Genomic DNA, 16,474 nt, shown 5'->3' on the forward strand with positions numbered 1-16,474 from the left:
AAATCACAGGGGGGCTGCAGGAGACAGCTGAATGGGTGGGGTCAATGGGAAGGGGTGTGGTCAACCATAAAGGGGAGGAGCTATGCACAAAACCACAAAAAACTAACTTTAATTAAATACGCTGCCCTGGGTGGCAAACCATCATTATGAAAGTCCAATCAAGACAAAAATAAGTGTAGAAGAATAAAAATCTTTCAATGCATTGGCTGCATGACAGCTTACTTAATATCTAGATGGAAACAAAAGGTTGTGAGGCATGAAAAAATAAATTACTTTTTAAATACATTACTGGAATGCCAGTCAAAATCAAGTATAAGAAAAACCAGAAGCACTCAACTCAAACCACTTCTCCTTGCACTGCAGTTCTAATTATAATATATTCAGCTTTATTAAAGTACCAAGTAACATGCTGAAAGTAGAAATCTATGTGATGCCCCCACTTGTAAAAATGTTTCTTATCCAAAAAAGACCTGCTGCCTGACAACTTGTTTCATGGGGAAAACATGATAAAAGTAAAAAAATGAAAAGCAAACAAGAAACAAGCTCAAGATACATTGCTTAAAGGATTACTGTACAGGCTATGGACCACACATGATTGGCATTCTGTTTAGTTTATGGGTAAAGTCTGTAGAGATGACTGGAAGTCTCCAACAAGTGTAATGAGCTTTTTAAAATAATGGAATCCTGTCCTTTAATTCCCAAGGCTTATACATTATCTAGTCAAGTATTCTCTGCATAGCAACAACAGAAAGGCTTTCAATGTTGGCAATTCTTTAACAGTATACTTATTAAAGCTTACTTGCATCTTACGATGTCAGACAAGCTTACCTTATGGTCATTAAAGCATTGCTACTTAAACACAGAGCAACAGGCACTTTGAGTAATAAGCATAAATCTGAGTAATAAGCATAAATCAACAGTACAAAAATATGACAGAAACCAGACCATTCTGCAAAATCAAGGACAGATGAAAAGCCACTGTAGTACTTATGCAGTGTGTCCTCCCCATCCAAGGTAGATACAACTACTCCTTGCCTTGCTTGGACACATCCAGAGTCACTACATGGGGGAGTTGGGTGCAACAAGCATGTCACAATTTGAAATCTCTCTGGCTGACTGTGATGGCCCTGACACATTTGTCATACCTCTCAACCTCAAGAGCAAGAAATCTGGACAAAGCCATACACAGAAGTGGGACAAAGGCCCAACAATAAGGACAATTTTTAAATATTGCTCTAATAAACTTAGAAAGATAATAGAATAGGTCTTGCATTAGTATGAATTTTCTGAAGGGTATAAAATCTGAAACTCAAATGTCTGTCATTTTCTAACTTCAGTCTTTAGTGATTTGTCACTAATTTGCCAAAAAACACAATTTTATGAAAAATGGACCAAAAATGTGATGCAAAAATATAAAATAGACACACAATACAGCTGCTACCTGTCAAAGAAGGGACACTTTAATATTAGTACTGCTACATTGAGCAGCTGACAAAATAAAAGAATCTACATGCATTTCAAGTAATCTATAACTTTGATTATTACAGTTATTTCTTAATTGTAAACCCTCCATGTTTTCTTCCAAAATTGCTATTTTGCAGAGGGATTATTAGGGGGAAGAGCAACATTTTGAGCCAAAAATTGGGGACAGTTGAGAGGTTGGCTATGCCTAATTCTATAAAGCAATTTATTTGCATGTACCTCTCAACCTGTTAATGCAGTAAATCTGAACAAGGCCAAATATATTGGGGGCACATATAAACAGTACTAAAAATTGCTCTTGTAAAAATTGAGACAGTTGATAGAACAGCTCTTACTTTAACATGCATTTTTCTGAAGGTTATGAAGTCTGAAACTTATTGTTTAGTGACTTCTGGCAAATCATTTAGGAATTAAAACTACAAATTTTATGAACAACAAACCAAAAATAAGAAGCAAAAATCTATTCATTCTTTGAAAATCTGGACAGTTGGGAGGTATAGTTCAGCTGGGCCTGTCTGAGTTTGCTGCCCTTCCCCTGACAAAATAATGGTTGAATGGAGCCTCTGCAGCCATTCCAATGAACCATTACTTGGCTATTTCACTCCATTTACCATAAACACTAATGTGCATACTGCTTTACTTCTATGATGAGTTGGACTTCATTTGAAAGTTTTATTTTGTATTTTACAGCACAAACACTAAGTCATCTGTTAAACAAAGCAATGCAGTCTCACAATGAAAACTTAGCATTAAAACTTCTCTGCCCTTGAAACTCACATTCATTGAAACAGCATTGAAACCCACATTCAAAGAAAATACATTTTGCCAGTGGCAGATAAAGATTAATTTTGGGCTGTTTTCGAATCATAGGCCCCTTGCATATGAAACATACATGTGCTCTTTGATACACCTTCCTCATTGTACTAAAATTATATTCCTTGTACAATACAGTACACTTGTTAGAGGGTGTTTTAAATTTGTTTTGAACATTTTTCCAGTAAGCAATGAAACAAACCATATGCACCCATAATGGCAAAACTGCCCAGTTGAGAACATTTATCATAAAAAAAGTCTACTCAGACTTCCACAGTCCACCATTATTAGTAAATATACACAATTCTACAGTCCACCGTTATTAGTAAATATGCACAATTCCACAGTCCACCATTATTAGTAAATATGCACAATTCTACATTCCACCATTATCAGTAAATATGCACAATTCTACAGTCCACCTTTATCAGTAAATATGCACAATTCTACAGTCCATTATCAGTAAATATGCACAATCTCTGAAGTAAGTCATCTAAATAATTCCACATTAAAGAAATCTGTAACTAATGAAGCGGTTGCTGCTAGCAATCACCTTTATATTTCATGGTTTCATCGAAAAATAAAGTGTCTGTTGCCCCTCAGGAATAAATTGCCTATATTACATTAAAAAAATGATAAGCTAGTAATAATATTGCAAGAGGAAATGGATGGCAAACTGATAACGAACTCATAGTTAGTATCTTCACCAAGGAGAACATTCTCAGTACAGCAGCATCCACCCTTGTGGGAGTAGAACCCACAGCCTTCTGCATCAAAAGCAAGTACACAACCTGTTGTGCTATAGTATTAACTAGACAAAGCACTAAACTTCTATTCCCCTGCAGCTCTCAGCTCCTTGTAAAATCTACTCAATACTCAACTGCATCTCAACTTCGCAGCTCAAGAAAACTGGAAAAAGCCAAAATGTATTGGGGGTCAAAGCCCAAAACCAGGGACACATTAAACATTGCTTGTATAATCTTGGAAAGTTGCTAGAATAAAATGTTGTGTTGCCACCATATATTTTACTGCCAAGGTCCCTGAGAGAGTAACATACCACTACGCCACATCAGCTGCTTTGTAAAAGAGAGGAAGGCTGAAACTTAAATGGCTATCATTTAGTGAATTCAGTTCTCACCATAGCTGTCAACCTCTTAGTACAAAACACCTGGACAAACCCAGTAATGAGGGAATACAGCCCTCAAACATATTCAGTGAATTCAGTTCTTGCCATAGCTGTCAACCTTAGCACAAAAACCTGGACGAAGCCAATAATGGGGGAATACAGTCCCAAAAATAGGGACAAATTTAAAATATTCATCTTATAAACTTAGAAAATTGCTAGAAAAAAAGGTTGTGCTACTATGTATTCTGAAGAACATGAAGTTTGAAATTCAAATGCCGGTCAATTTTACTGCGGGCAGAACAAAAACAATTTTCAGCAGAGACGCAGGGATTAATACTGCAGACACGTCTTTGTAAAATGGCAGGGCACCAGAGCAAATCCACACAAACACAGGGAGGAGATGCAGACTCCACACAGAAGCCACCCCAACCAAGAAAACCTATAGCTGTGAGGCAACAATACTACCACTGCACCATCAATTATGCAAGGAATTAAACATTCAGAAACCTGAAGTCTGAAATTCAAATGCCTGTCAATTTTACTGCGGACAGAACAAAACCAATTTTCAGCGGAGACGCAGGGATTAATACTGCAGACACGTCTTTGTAAAATGGCAGGGCACCAGAGCAAATCCACACAAACACAGGGAGGAGATGCAGACTCCACACAGAAGCCACCCCAACCAAGAATCAAACCAGAAAACCTATAGCTGTGAGGCAACAATACTACCACTGCACCATCAATTATGCAAGGAATTAAACATTCAGAAACCTGAAGTCTGAAATTCAAATGCCTGTCAATTTTACTGCGGACAGAACAAAACCAATTTTCAGCGGAGATGCAGGGATTAATACTGCAGACACGTCTTTGTAAAATGGCAGGGCACCAGAGCAAATCCACACAAACACAGGGAGAAGATGCAGACTCCACACAGAAGCCACCCCAACCAAAAATCAAACCAGAAAACCTATAGCTGTGAGACAATAATACTACCACTGCACCATCAATTATGCAAGGAATTAAACATTCAGAAACCTGAAGTCTGAAATTCAAATGCCTGTCAATTTTACTGTGGACAGAACAAAACCAATTTTCAGCAGAGATGCAGGGATTAATACTGCAGACACGTCTTTGTAAATTGGCAGGGCACCAGAGCAAATCCACACAAACACAGGGAGGAGATGCAGACTCCACACAGAAGCCACCCCAACCAAAAATCAAACCAGAAAACCTATAGCTGTGAGGCAACAATACTACCACTACACCATCAATTATGCAAGGAATTAAACATTCAGAAACCTGAGGTCTGAAATTCAAATGCCTGTCAATTTTACTGCGGACAGAACAAAACCAATTTTCAGCACTGCAGACACGTCTTTGTAAAATGGCAGGGCACCAGAGCAAATCCACACAAACACAGGGAGGAGATGCAGAGTCCACACAGAAGCCACCCCAACCAAGAATCAAACCAGAAAAACCTATAGCTGTGAGGCACACTACTACCACTGCACCATCAATTATGCAAGGAATTAAACATTCAGAAACCTGAAGTCTGAAATTCAAATGCCTGTCAATTTTACTGCGGACAGAACAAAAACAATTTTCAGCAGAGACGCAGGGATTAAAACTGCAGACACGTCTTTGTAAAATGGCAGGGCACCAGAACAAATCCACACAAACACAGGGAGGAGATGCAGACTCCACACAGAAGCCACCCCAACCAAGAATCAAACCAGAAAACTTATAGCTGTGAGGCAACAATACTACCACTGCACCATCAAATATGCAAGGAATTAAACATTCAGAAACCTGAAGTCTGAAATTCAAATGCCTGTCAATTTTATTTAACATTTGTTAATCAGGACAGTCTGACTTGGAACAAAAAAATAATTTTCAGCAGAGGCCCAGGAAGAAATAATGCAGACATGTCTTTGTAACATGGGAGGACACAAAAGCAAACCCACACAAACACAGGGAGAAGATACAGACCCCACAAAGAAGGAACCCCAGCCAAGAATCAAACCTGAGAACCTGCAGCTGTGAGGCAACAATGCTACTACTACACCATCAAATATCAAGCATTAAAACATTTACAAACCACAGATATTATGAGGAACAGATCAGATCAAATATGAGGCAAACATCTGCAATTTTTTTACAAATGGTGGTGGGTAGGGAACTCAAGTCTTTAACGCCTGCATACAGGGTACACGGTTCAAGCCTGAGGTATTCCCTACCACACCACCATGAGCACCTGGGGCATTTACACACACACACACACACACGCACACACACACAATGTAAGCACCAAGCACTTCAGGTAGTAAATACAAGCACACACACACACTTTCAAGTATGTAAGCACCAAGCACACACCATATATTCCATCAAGTGCTATACACTTACCTGTCCGTTCTCCATAATATCCATCCTGCCCACGCAATACTCCCAAGACCCGCGAGATCCCTGCTGCATTCAAAAACTCCTTCCCGAGATCAGTGAGACTGTTCCTAAATCCTGACTGCTGCTGTTGCAGTCTGGCCCTGACATATTCTCCCAGCGATTCTGTGCACGATGTCTCCTTGTGTCCCCCTATGGGGACTGCCAGGAGCATGCGCAGTAGTCGGGACTACTGCGCATGCGCGAAATTTAAAAACATTTTTTTTTCCTATTTTTTATTTTCTTTTTGATTTGAGGGGGCTGCAGTCCAGCAGTCCAATAGCACGGGCTGCCCCTGATGGTGTCTCTAGATCTCAAGGATGCTTATCTCCATATTCCAATCCAGCCACTTTTCAGGAAGTTTTTGCATTTCTCTGCTTCCTGGCATTTTCAGTTCCCTGCTTTGCTCTTTGGCCTTTCTACTGCCCCCACTGGTGTTCACCAAATGCCTTGTTCCTGTGATTGCTTTTTTCAGGCATTGAGGGATCCAAATATTTCCTTACTTAGACGACCTGTTGATTCAGGTGTCCTTTCCGGAGACCCTATTGCAAACTGTTCATTTTGCAATTTACCTTCTTCAGAGCCTAGGGTTCACTATAAATTTCAAAAAGTCTTCTTTGACTCCTTCTCAGGATGATGTTTTTCTGGATTGCAGGATTCAGATGGTGCCAATGCTCCCTGCCCCCTCCAAAGGCCTTAACTCTCATTTCTTTCTATCACACTCTTCTTCCACTGACTTCTGTTACTGCCAAGGAGTTTCTGAGAGCTCTGGGTTTCATGGCATCCCACATTCTGATGCTCCCTCTGGCCAAACATCACATGAGAAAGTTTCATTGGTTTCTGAAGTCAGTGTGGTGACAACATGCACATCCTCTACACTTTGTGGTTCCTCTTCTTCCTTGTCTCAGACAGGAACTTTACTGGTGGATTCATCAACTGACTCTGAATCCAGGGATTCCTTTTCATCCTCCTCTTCCCTTTCAGGAATTGTTCACAGGCACTTCAGACATGGGGTGAAGGGTAACATTTGGCTCCCTGAAGGTACAGGGGCTCTGGTCACCTCATCAACAGAAGGAGCACATCAATGTCAAAGAGATGAGAGCTATTCTGCTGGCTCTTCAGTCCTTTCATCCTCTTGTCTCTTCAGGGCCTCTCAAGGTTTTCACAGACAATACCACAACAAACAGGGAGGAAAGAGATATCTTCTTTGATGCTTGGCAATTCTGGTATGGGATCTTGTTGTCAAGTATTATGTGACTCTTCAGGCAGTTTATATCCCTTTCAGTCAAAACATTGTGGCAGACACTCTGAGCAGGTACTTAATTCAGTTCCACAAATGGATGCTTCATAAGGACATGTTTCTGAACATTATCCACCAGTGGGGTACTGCTCAAGCAGATCTTTTTGCCTCCCCTCTGAACAGACAACTTCCTGTATTTTGTGTCAGAGTCCCAGGTCCTCTGGTATGGAAGGTGGACACTCTCTCATTTTGTTGGAAGGGGATGTTTCTTTTGCATTCCCTCCCCTTCATCTCATTCAAAGAGTCCTGTTCAAGATTCAACAGGATGCTCCCAAAATATTGTTGGTGACTCCCTTTTGGCCATGACAGCACTGTTTCCCTCTACATCTGCATCTAGCCAATGGCAATCATCATAAGTTACCTCGCAGGGAGGATCTAATCACACAAGACAAGGGATCCCTCATTCATCCCCACCTGTCCACACTTTGACTGACACTGTGGGTGATAGGATTCTTCATAGATACCTGTTTTCAGAGGACAAGCTGCAAGTCCGGCAGGTGGCCAGGAAACCTACTACTAGGAATTCCTACTTATCCAAATGGAAGAGGTTTTCTATTTGGTGTCTGTCTTGCAACCTGGACCCACTTACTGTGGGTGTTCCTTTGGTTCTCTCTTATTTGTGTGAGTTGCTCGATGCTGATTTGGCCTATTCATCTGTTAAGGCCCACTTAACAGCTATCTCTGCTTGTTTGCCTTTTTTCTCCTTCTCTAGCTTCTAGATTTGAGGTGAAACAATTTCTTAACAGTGTCTTTAATATTAGACCTCTCATGAATCCTGTTCCTCCTCACTGAATCTTAATTTTGTTTTGTATAAGTTGACTAAGACTCCTATTGAGTCTGCTGCTTCAGCTTCCTTGCATCATTGGTCCTGGAAGAATGTTCTTTTGTTAGCTCTTACTTCTGCCAGATGGGTGTCTGAGTTGCAGGCCCTTATGGATTGTACTCCTTTTTTGATCCTTCATGAGGACAGTATCCTTGTACACTAATCTTTCTTTTATGAATAAGGTGGTTAATGAGCTCTCACTTAACCAGTCTATTAATCTGCCTACTTTTTCCCTTCTCCTCAAGATGAGAGTGAGAGGGCACTGCATACTTTGGATGTGCATAGGCAACTCATTGTTTATTTGGATAAGACTAAGGCTATTAGAAAATCCAATCTGTTTCTTTTCATCCTAGATATTTGGGGCTTGCTGCATCCAAGCAAAATATTTCTTCTTGGATTTCTAAGGCTATTTCCTTTTGCTACACGTTTCATGGCAAGAGCCTTCCTTCTTCAGTTAAGGCTCATTCTACTAGAGCTGTGGCTTCTTCTGGTGCTTTTTTCATGGTCTTAGATACTAACATTATTCTTGATGCAGCTACCTGGACTTCTGTACATACCTTTACCAAGCACTACAAGTTAGATGGTATCTCTAGAGCAAGGAACGTAAAAAGTGCTGATAAACCAAAATGCATCAACAGGATGACAACGTTGCCAAGTAAAACGCTGCTCACTCAGTTAATAGCAAACGATTTTAATAATCCACAGCAGTACGACACACAGATTTTAGAACTTTCAATAACATAGATGGTTAAGCGCTTTCATCTGCTACAAACAGATTTCATCAGAACCATGAAAGCCCCAAAAGTGGAACAATAAAAAGCATCTTGGGCGCCAAAAGTATTAATTAATTAACCTCTTACAAATTATGTCAATTAGTTCAGCAATCAAGGATGCAAATAAAAATATATATTCTCCATTCTTAATAGTAGAACATGATCCAACTTAAACACAAATTTTATATATATAATACCTTCAAAAAAGTTTCCAAGCAATATATAAAAATATATTAAAAAATATATAAAAAAAACTATTGTAATTCTCCTAAGGTGTATATATATATAGTGATGGATTATGCTACACAAAACTTGTAAACCTTACGGAATATGTATATATGGATGCATGCATAGAAATGATAATAATGATAATACAAGTTTTGTGGTATATATTATTATTGGCATTTTTTATGTTGGTGTACACAGTTGTAGTTTTTTATAGGCTATGAATATTTTTAGCTTCATGCACCTTCCTTTGCATTTTACACTACCATACGCTGTCACAGAACAAAGTTAGCATAATCCATCACTATATATATATATACACCTTAGGAGAATTACAATAGTTTTTTTTTTATATATTTTTTAATATATTTTTATATATTGCTTGGAAACTTTTTTGAAGGTATTATATATATAAAATTTGTGTTTAAGTTGGATCATGTTCTACTATTAAGAATGGAGAATATATATTTTTATTTGCATCCTTGATTGCTGAACTAATTGACATCATTTGTAAGAGGTTAACTAATTAATACTTTTGGCGCCCAAGATGCTTTTTATTGTTCCACTTTTGGGGCTTTCATGGTTCTGATGAAATCTGTTTGTAGCAGATGAAAGCGCTTAACCATCTATGTTATTGAAAGTTCTAAAATCTGTGTGTCGTACTGCTGTGGATTATTAAAATCGTTTGCTATTAACTGAGTGAGCAGCGTTTTACTTGGCAACGTTGTCATCCTGTTGATGCATTTTGGTTTATCAGCACTTTTTACGTTCTTTGGTTTGGTTTCCTGGGATGGCTGATGTTACTGAGTCAACGCCTGCTCTATCCGACAAAGAGGAGCTCGTCGCTTTAAGGGCGGAGGTCACGTCACTGCAAGCCGACGTTGGGAAGTTATTAGAAATGGTGAGCAAGCTATCTAATGCCAACAAGGATAGCTATCCTTGCAACAACGGACCGGGTTATTTTGCAGAAGTTAACGAATGTATGGTGGACAAAGGAGGAGTTTTTCCCAATTCGAACAGTGATTCGGAAATTCCGAATGCCCAACCGCACAATTTGGAAGGACTTACATCCGATCGGAAAAAATTCAGTACCACATGTTCAAACAAGAGGGAAGAAGTGGTATTTAGGGGACGTAAAGACACCTGGTTAAATTATGACGAAGAAAATTTTCAAGGGGGAAGATACCACCAAGCACCCAAAACATACAGAAAGAAGTTCTAGAATATGCACTTACTAATAGTGTAGTGGCAAGTGAAGTTCAGCCCATCATAGTGGACCCCACTTCTGGTCCAGAAGTTTTGTCTAAAAATAATAATATTAAGGTTGTGTCATTCAAAGGTTTGAAGGTATATAATTATACTGACACATCTATCTCCGAAGAATTTTGCTCCCTATTTTGCAAGGGCATGAAATTTATACCCACTGCCAAGTTCAATATATTTGACACCATCAAAGAAATTAAATTATTCTGTAGGAGAATGAACTTGGCAATACAATTCAATGACTCTGAGAAGGACAATATAAATGAACATAAAGAGGGTACAGATGAGCAACAAGGAGGTCACCAGGTTGAAATATTGAAGAAAAAAGTGTTTGTGTTCCAGGGTATCACCCTACAGTAGCCCAATATGAAAAACTTGTTGCACATGATATGTATTGGCTTCAAAATCGTATCAAAACAAATACCTTACCCCTGTCCATTGGACATCAAGACAATCTAACTCAGTTAGAGAGAGAATGTTTGAACAAAGTTATTAATAATAAGGACATTAGGGTCATGAAGCCCGATAAAGGGGGAGGGATTGTTTTGTACAATACTATAAATTATAACCAGGAAATAATGAATATACTACATCTATCAGGTAATTATGAGGAGGTATCCCTTAATCAAGTCAATATTGGATATAAACGTATCGATCTTGCCATCGAGGAATTCTTGCTTGATAATAGGATATCTAACGAAGTTTATGAATTTATTAGAGTGGAATTCCCCAAGATGGCTTCCATTATAGGGATACCCAAAATACACAAGAATATAAGCAAACCGCCTTTTAGACCTATAATATCAGGTTCTAAGTCCAAAACTTATAAGTTAGGGGTTACCATAGACAGATGGACCAAGCACGTATACAACAATGTTGAACATCTTACTAAAGATTCTTGGACCTTTTTGAGCAAATTAACCCCCTTGATTTGGCACAACGAGTTGACTTTCATAACTATCGATGTAGTTGATCTCTTCTCCTGTATTCCTAGGGAGAAAGGACTAGATTATTTTTTCAACAGCCTTAAGAAATTTTCTGGGCTGAGTTTTGAGAAAATAAATTTGATAGTGGACATGATGGGTCTAGTCCTTGATCATAACTACCTTCAGTTTCAGGGTGAATTGTTTAAGCAGAGTAGAGGGGTGGCCATGGGTGCGTCTTGCGCCCCAGTATTTGCTAATTTGGTGATGCTCGAATGGGAATCACAGTTTGTTTTCCCTAGTGAATATTATAGGTACATAGTACATTATACCAGGTACCTGGATGATCTCTTTATTTTATGGAAGGGACCAGTTGAATTGATACGTGAATTTATTGAGTATTTAAATAATACTACTGATTTTTTAAAGTTCACATACAATATGAATTCTGAAGGCATCGCCTATTTAGATACTTATGTTTATTCTACGGGGACGGAATTTCAATCTAAGATTTTTAGAAAAACAACTTTCTCAAATGATTATCTATGGTTCAACAGTTGTCATCCACCACACATTTTCAAAAATGTTTTTAAAGGTCAATGCATACGTGCTGCCAGAATGTCTTCGAATAAGGAGAATATGGTAATGGAGTTAAATAGAATATATGACATGTTTACCAACAGAGGTTACCCTGACGATCTGATTAAACCCATTAAGGATTATGTTATGAGAGAATGGGGCAACAAGTTTCTTCCATTATTGGGTACACCTTTTATAACTAAGGCAAACAACAAAATACAAGGAGGTTGTATATGTGTACTCACATACAGCCCATATATAGATGTTTTGAAAGAGATTATATTAAAGCATTGGAATCTTTTTACAACTTCGGAAGACATTGGGTAATGTGTAGGATACAAACCGAATTTTGTATACAAAACTTCCTACAACATTAAAAGGATGTTAGAAATGAGAAAGAATATCCCAGGTAAATCAGCACGAAATATACATACTAGAAAATGTGGGGTTTGTAAGCAATGTAAGTTTATTAATGAAAATAGGTTAGTTAAGTTGAAGAACATCACAGCTAATTGTATACAAAGTAAGGGGGGAAATTGCAACACCTCGAGACTAGTATACATCGCCACCTGTGTAGTATGTGATGCTTATTATATTGGAAAAACGGAGAGGAAACTTAGGACAAGAATATATGAACATACCTACAGGATTAGGAAACAGGATCCTAATAATGCACTCAGTAGACATATTCTAGACAAGGGTGTTGAACATTCCTTCCGTTTTAGTATTATTGATCTTATTGACCATACATCTACAACAGGCAATTGGAAATGTTTTTTAGCTGCGTTAGAGAGCAAATGGCAAATTCTTTGCAATGCTACGACCAAGCCTGGTCTCAATGATCATATTAGCATTAAACCCTTCTTGATAATGGATAGTTAAATTTTTCTAGTCATAATATTTTTCTTGTTTGAAACAATTCAATTCTTTATAATATTTTTATCTAAAAATATTGCATCAACATTTTTTATTCTATTTTCATTCTATTTTTTATATTTTTTATATTTATAATATTTATAATATTTATAATATTTATAATATTCATAATATTATGTTTTAATATTTACATTTATCAATATTTATCCATATTTATTATCATTTCTATGCATGCATCCATATATACATATTCCGTAAGGTTTACAAGTTTTGTGGTATATATTATTATTGGCATTTTTTATGTTGGTGTACACAGTTGTAGTTTTTTATAGGCTATGAATATTTTTAGCTTCATGCACCTTCCTTTGCATTTTACACTACCATACACTGTCACAGAACAAAGTTAGCATAATCCATCACTATATATACACCTTAGGAGAATTACAATAGGTTTTTTTTATATATTTTTTAATATATTTTTATATATTGCTTGGAAACTTTTTTGAAGGTATTATATATATAAAATTTGTGTTTAAGTTGGATCATGTTCTACTATTAAGAATGGAGAATATATATTTTTATTTGCATCCTTGATTGCTGAACTAATTGACATCATTTGTAAGAGGTTAATTAATTAATACTTTTGGCGCCCAAGATGCTTTTTATTGTTCCACTTTTGGGGCTTTCATGGTTCTGATGAAATCTGTTTGTAGCAGATGAAAGCGCTTAACCATCTATGTTATTGAAAGTTCTAAAATCTGTGTGTCGTACTGCTGTGGATTATTAAAATCGTTTGCTATTAACTGAGTGAGCAGCGTTTTACTTGGCAACGTTGTCATCCTGTTGATGCATCTCTAGAGCAAGGGCTGGTTTTGCTAGTGCCATTATTCATGGCATTTTTAGGGGAATCTTTTGCTCCTTCCCCATCTCCAGTTTCCTCTTGAGCTTTGGCACTATCCCATATGGTAAAGCATACTGCAGCAGTGAATGTAAGGACATAGTACAACTGTGTAAAATCTTACTATAACAGTAGATGCCCTTGCCTTCACTGCTGCAGTATTCACTCCCTCCCTCCATCCCCTAGTCTCTTTCTTCCTGAATGTACAGATTACCACTTGGGTTCCTTGGACTGTTGTTCCTACTGGGGCAATAAGTTCTGTTTATGGTAGGCCTGAACATCACCTTTATGCCCTATGCTATGCAAGGAGTGTTTGTGTGATGTTCGGCATACCTTTTAAATAAGCAACAAGTAGTCTTTGGTAGACTGGTTGGTTGTTCCAGCTTCAGTGGCAGGGAATCCCATCTCTTAAAGAATACTGCAACAGTGAAGGCAAGGACATCTACCTTTATGGTAAGATTTTACACAACTGTACTTTTCATTTGTCAAAAGCATTGGTTTGTATCTGAAACTGAAAATATTTTGTATTAGGCTGATTTAAAACTATTTATTCAACAGTCTACAGCAGGTAGTGTTCAGTTTTGACCCATTTGTTTTAAGTCATTCAGACTAACACAAATCCTAATTGTGAATAACCACAATTCCACTTATTTTTGAAACAAAAAACTGATTTTTACCTAGCTTCTATTGTACTGTTCAGCTATTCTGCTGGTTCAGCTTGCTTACCTATTACAGCAAGAGACAGTGGGCAGGATTCACGAAGGCTTGCTCGGAGTCTAAGAGTAGTAGTTTTTTTTTTCGACGATCGCCGGTGTTTAAACGCAGCACAGCCCCGCGCAAATGGGCTGCGCTATATAAAACATAAAAACGAAGGTTATAAACCCACAAATGTGGGTTTTATGCAATACATGGATTTACAATGCAGGGACCAGCAGACCAAAAACAACATGGCCACTGTTTAGTGGTTGCCAAGGGGGGAAGCTGAGTCTAAGAGATGTAACTAAGCATTAGTAGGCAATCTGATGCAAATGAGTGTTAGGATACTGAATTCCACTGTCACATAGCAAATGAGCACATTCTGAGTAGTGTAAGAGTTACATAAGGGGGAGGAAAAGAGTAGGAGATAGGTAACATCACAGGGGGGAATAGCAGAAAGAAATGCAGTTCATTGCAGGTCAGAGTTACATGACAGATGTCAGACACATATCATGGAAAGAGGAGTGCCACAACATAAGCATGGGAAAGTCAAGAAATGGAAGGTGTACACTGTTGCCTACACCAAAGTTTCTTGCTGGGCGTGTATGCGCACGTGTGTGCGCCATGAAGCGCGAGTAAGACAGTGTGCGCGCGTGTAAGGCAGACTGAGCATGTAGGAGCATGTTGGGAGATGTTTAACACTGTTTGCGCTGGTGTGCACACGTGTAGGGCAGGCTGAGCATGTAGGAGGCTGTTGGCTGACTTGTACCACTGTTTACGTGGGTGCGCGCGCGTTTTAACCCGAATAAGCAGATTCTGAACTGTGTAAGCATGTGTGCGAGTGTAAGCCACTGTGAGCGTATTTCTGCTAGCATGCACGCTGCTCCCCCCTGAGGAAACAGACAGGAAAAAGGAAGCAACAGAATTAGTAGGAAGCTAGCAGGGAATACTGCTGGAGCTAGCAGGTGAAAACAATTAGAAGCAGGCAATTACACAGGCAGAATAGTAGCTCAGCCAAGCACTTAAAACTCTGCAAACAGCAGTGCAAGATGTTTCTCTCAAGAGACACTGCAAGACAGGAATAAGCTATTAAAAGTGAAAACTGAAAAAGCTGAACTCAGAGCAGAAATGTTAGGGGCTGCCATAGCTGTCATAATGAGACATAGGCAACTTGCTGAGGGTGGTGACAATGCAGATGGTGCCAGACAACCCACAGTGAGGAGACGGAGAAGAGTGTACAGGCCCAGGGTCACCTACCATGGGTTACATGAGCTGGAGATAGTAGAGCGCTATAGAGTGGACAGAGACCTCCTGCAGCAAATAGTTGAACTGTGCAGGCCACGCCTCACACACAGAACCAACAGAGGGGAACCCATCCCAGTGGAAACCAAGGTATTTGTTGGCCTAAGAATAGTAGCAACAGGTACCTTCCAAAGATCAACTGGTGATATGATGGGGATATCACAGGCATCAGCCTCCAGGGTACTGCACCAGTTCCTGGATGCCATGTCAGCACATGTCGGTGATCATGTATATTTCCCCAATGCCCTTGAGGTATTGGCCAGCAATATGCGTCTCTTCCAGCAAATAGCAGAATACCCTGAGGTAGTGGGTGCAATAGACTGCATGCACATATGCATCAAAGCACCAGCCGGTGAGCAGGGTAGGGCCTACATTAACCGCAAAGGCTTCCCCTCCATCAACTGCCAGGTCGTGTGTGATGCCCAGGGCATAATAATGAATGTGTGTGCTGGCTGCCCTGGGAGCTACCATGATTCCCACATCTGGCATTTGACTCAGCTGTACCAGACATTTGCCAATGGGACATCCCACACGGACACCTAGTGGGGGATGCAGGTTATGCACTGGAGCCGTGGCTGATGACACCCATCAGAAACGCACACACACCTGAACAGGAACGCCATAATGAGGCACACGCACAAACACGTAATGTAATAGAGCGTGTGTTTGGGCTGCTCAAGTCATGGTTCCGGTGTCTGGACACATCTGGTGGAGCCTTGCAGTACACACCAACTACGTGTACCCAAATTGTCATGGTATGTGCTATGCTACATAATATGATCTTGCAAAAATAGCTGCAGCAGGACCAGCATAGGGCTGGCCCAAACAGCCCCCCACCATTGCCAAGGCCATCACAGGCAGAGCGTGACTCGAAGGAGGAACAACCTGAGCCTGCCCCAGTAGACAGAAGGAGGCATGCCCAGTATGCCCTGGCCTTGGCAAAGCACATACACTGG

Source organism: Protopterus annectens, chromosome 1.part0, assembly GCF_019279795.1.
Source record: "Protopterus annectens isolate FY-2018-M chromosome 1.part0, PAN1.0, whole genome shotgun sequence".
In the NCBI taxonomy this organism is placed as follows: Eukaryota; Metazoa; Chordata; order Ceratodontiformes; family Protopteridae; genus Protopterus; species Protopterus annectens.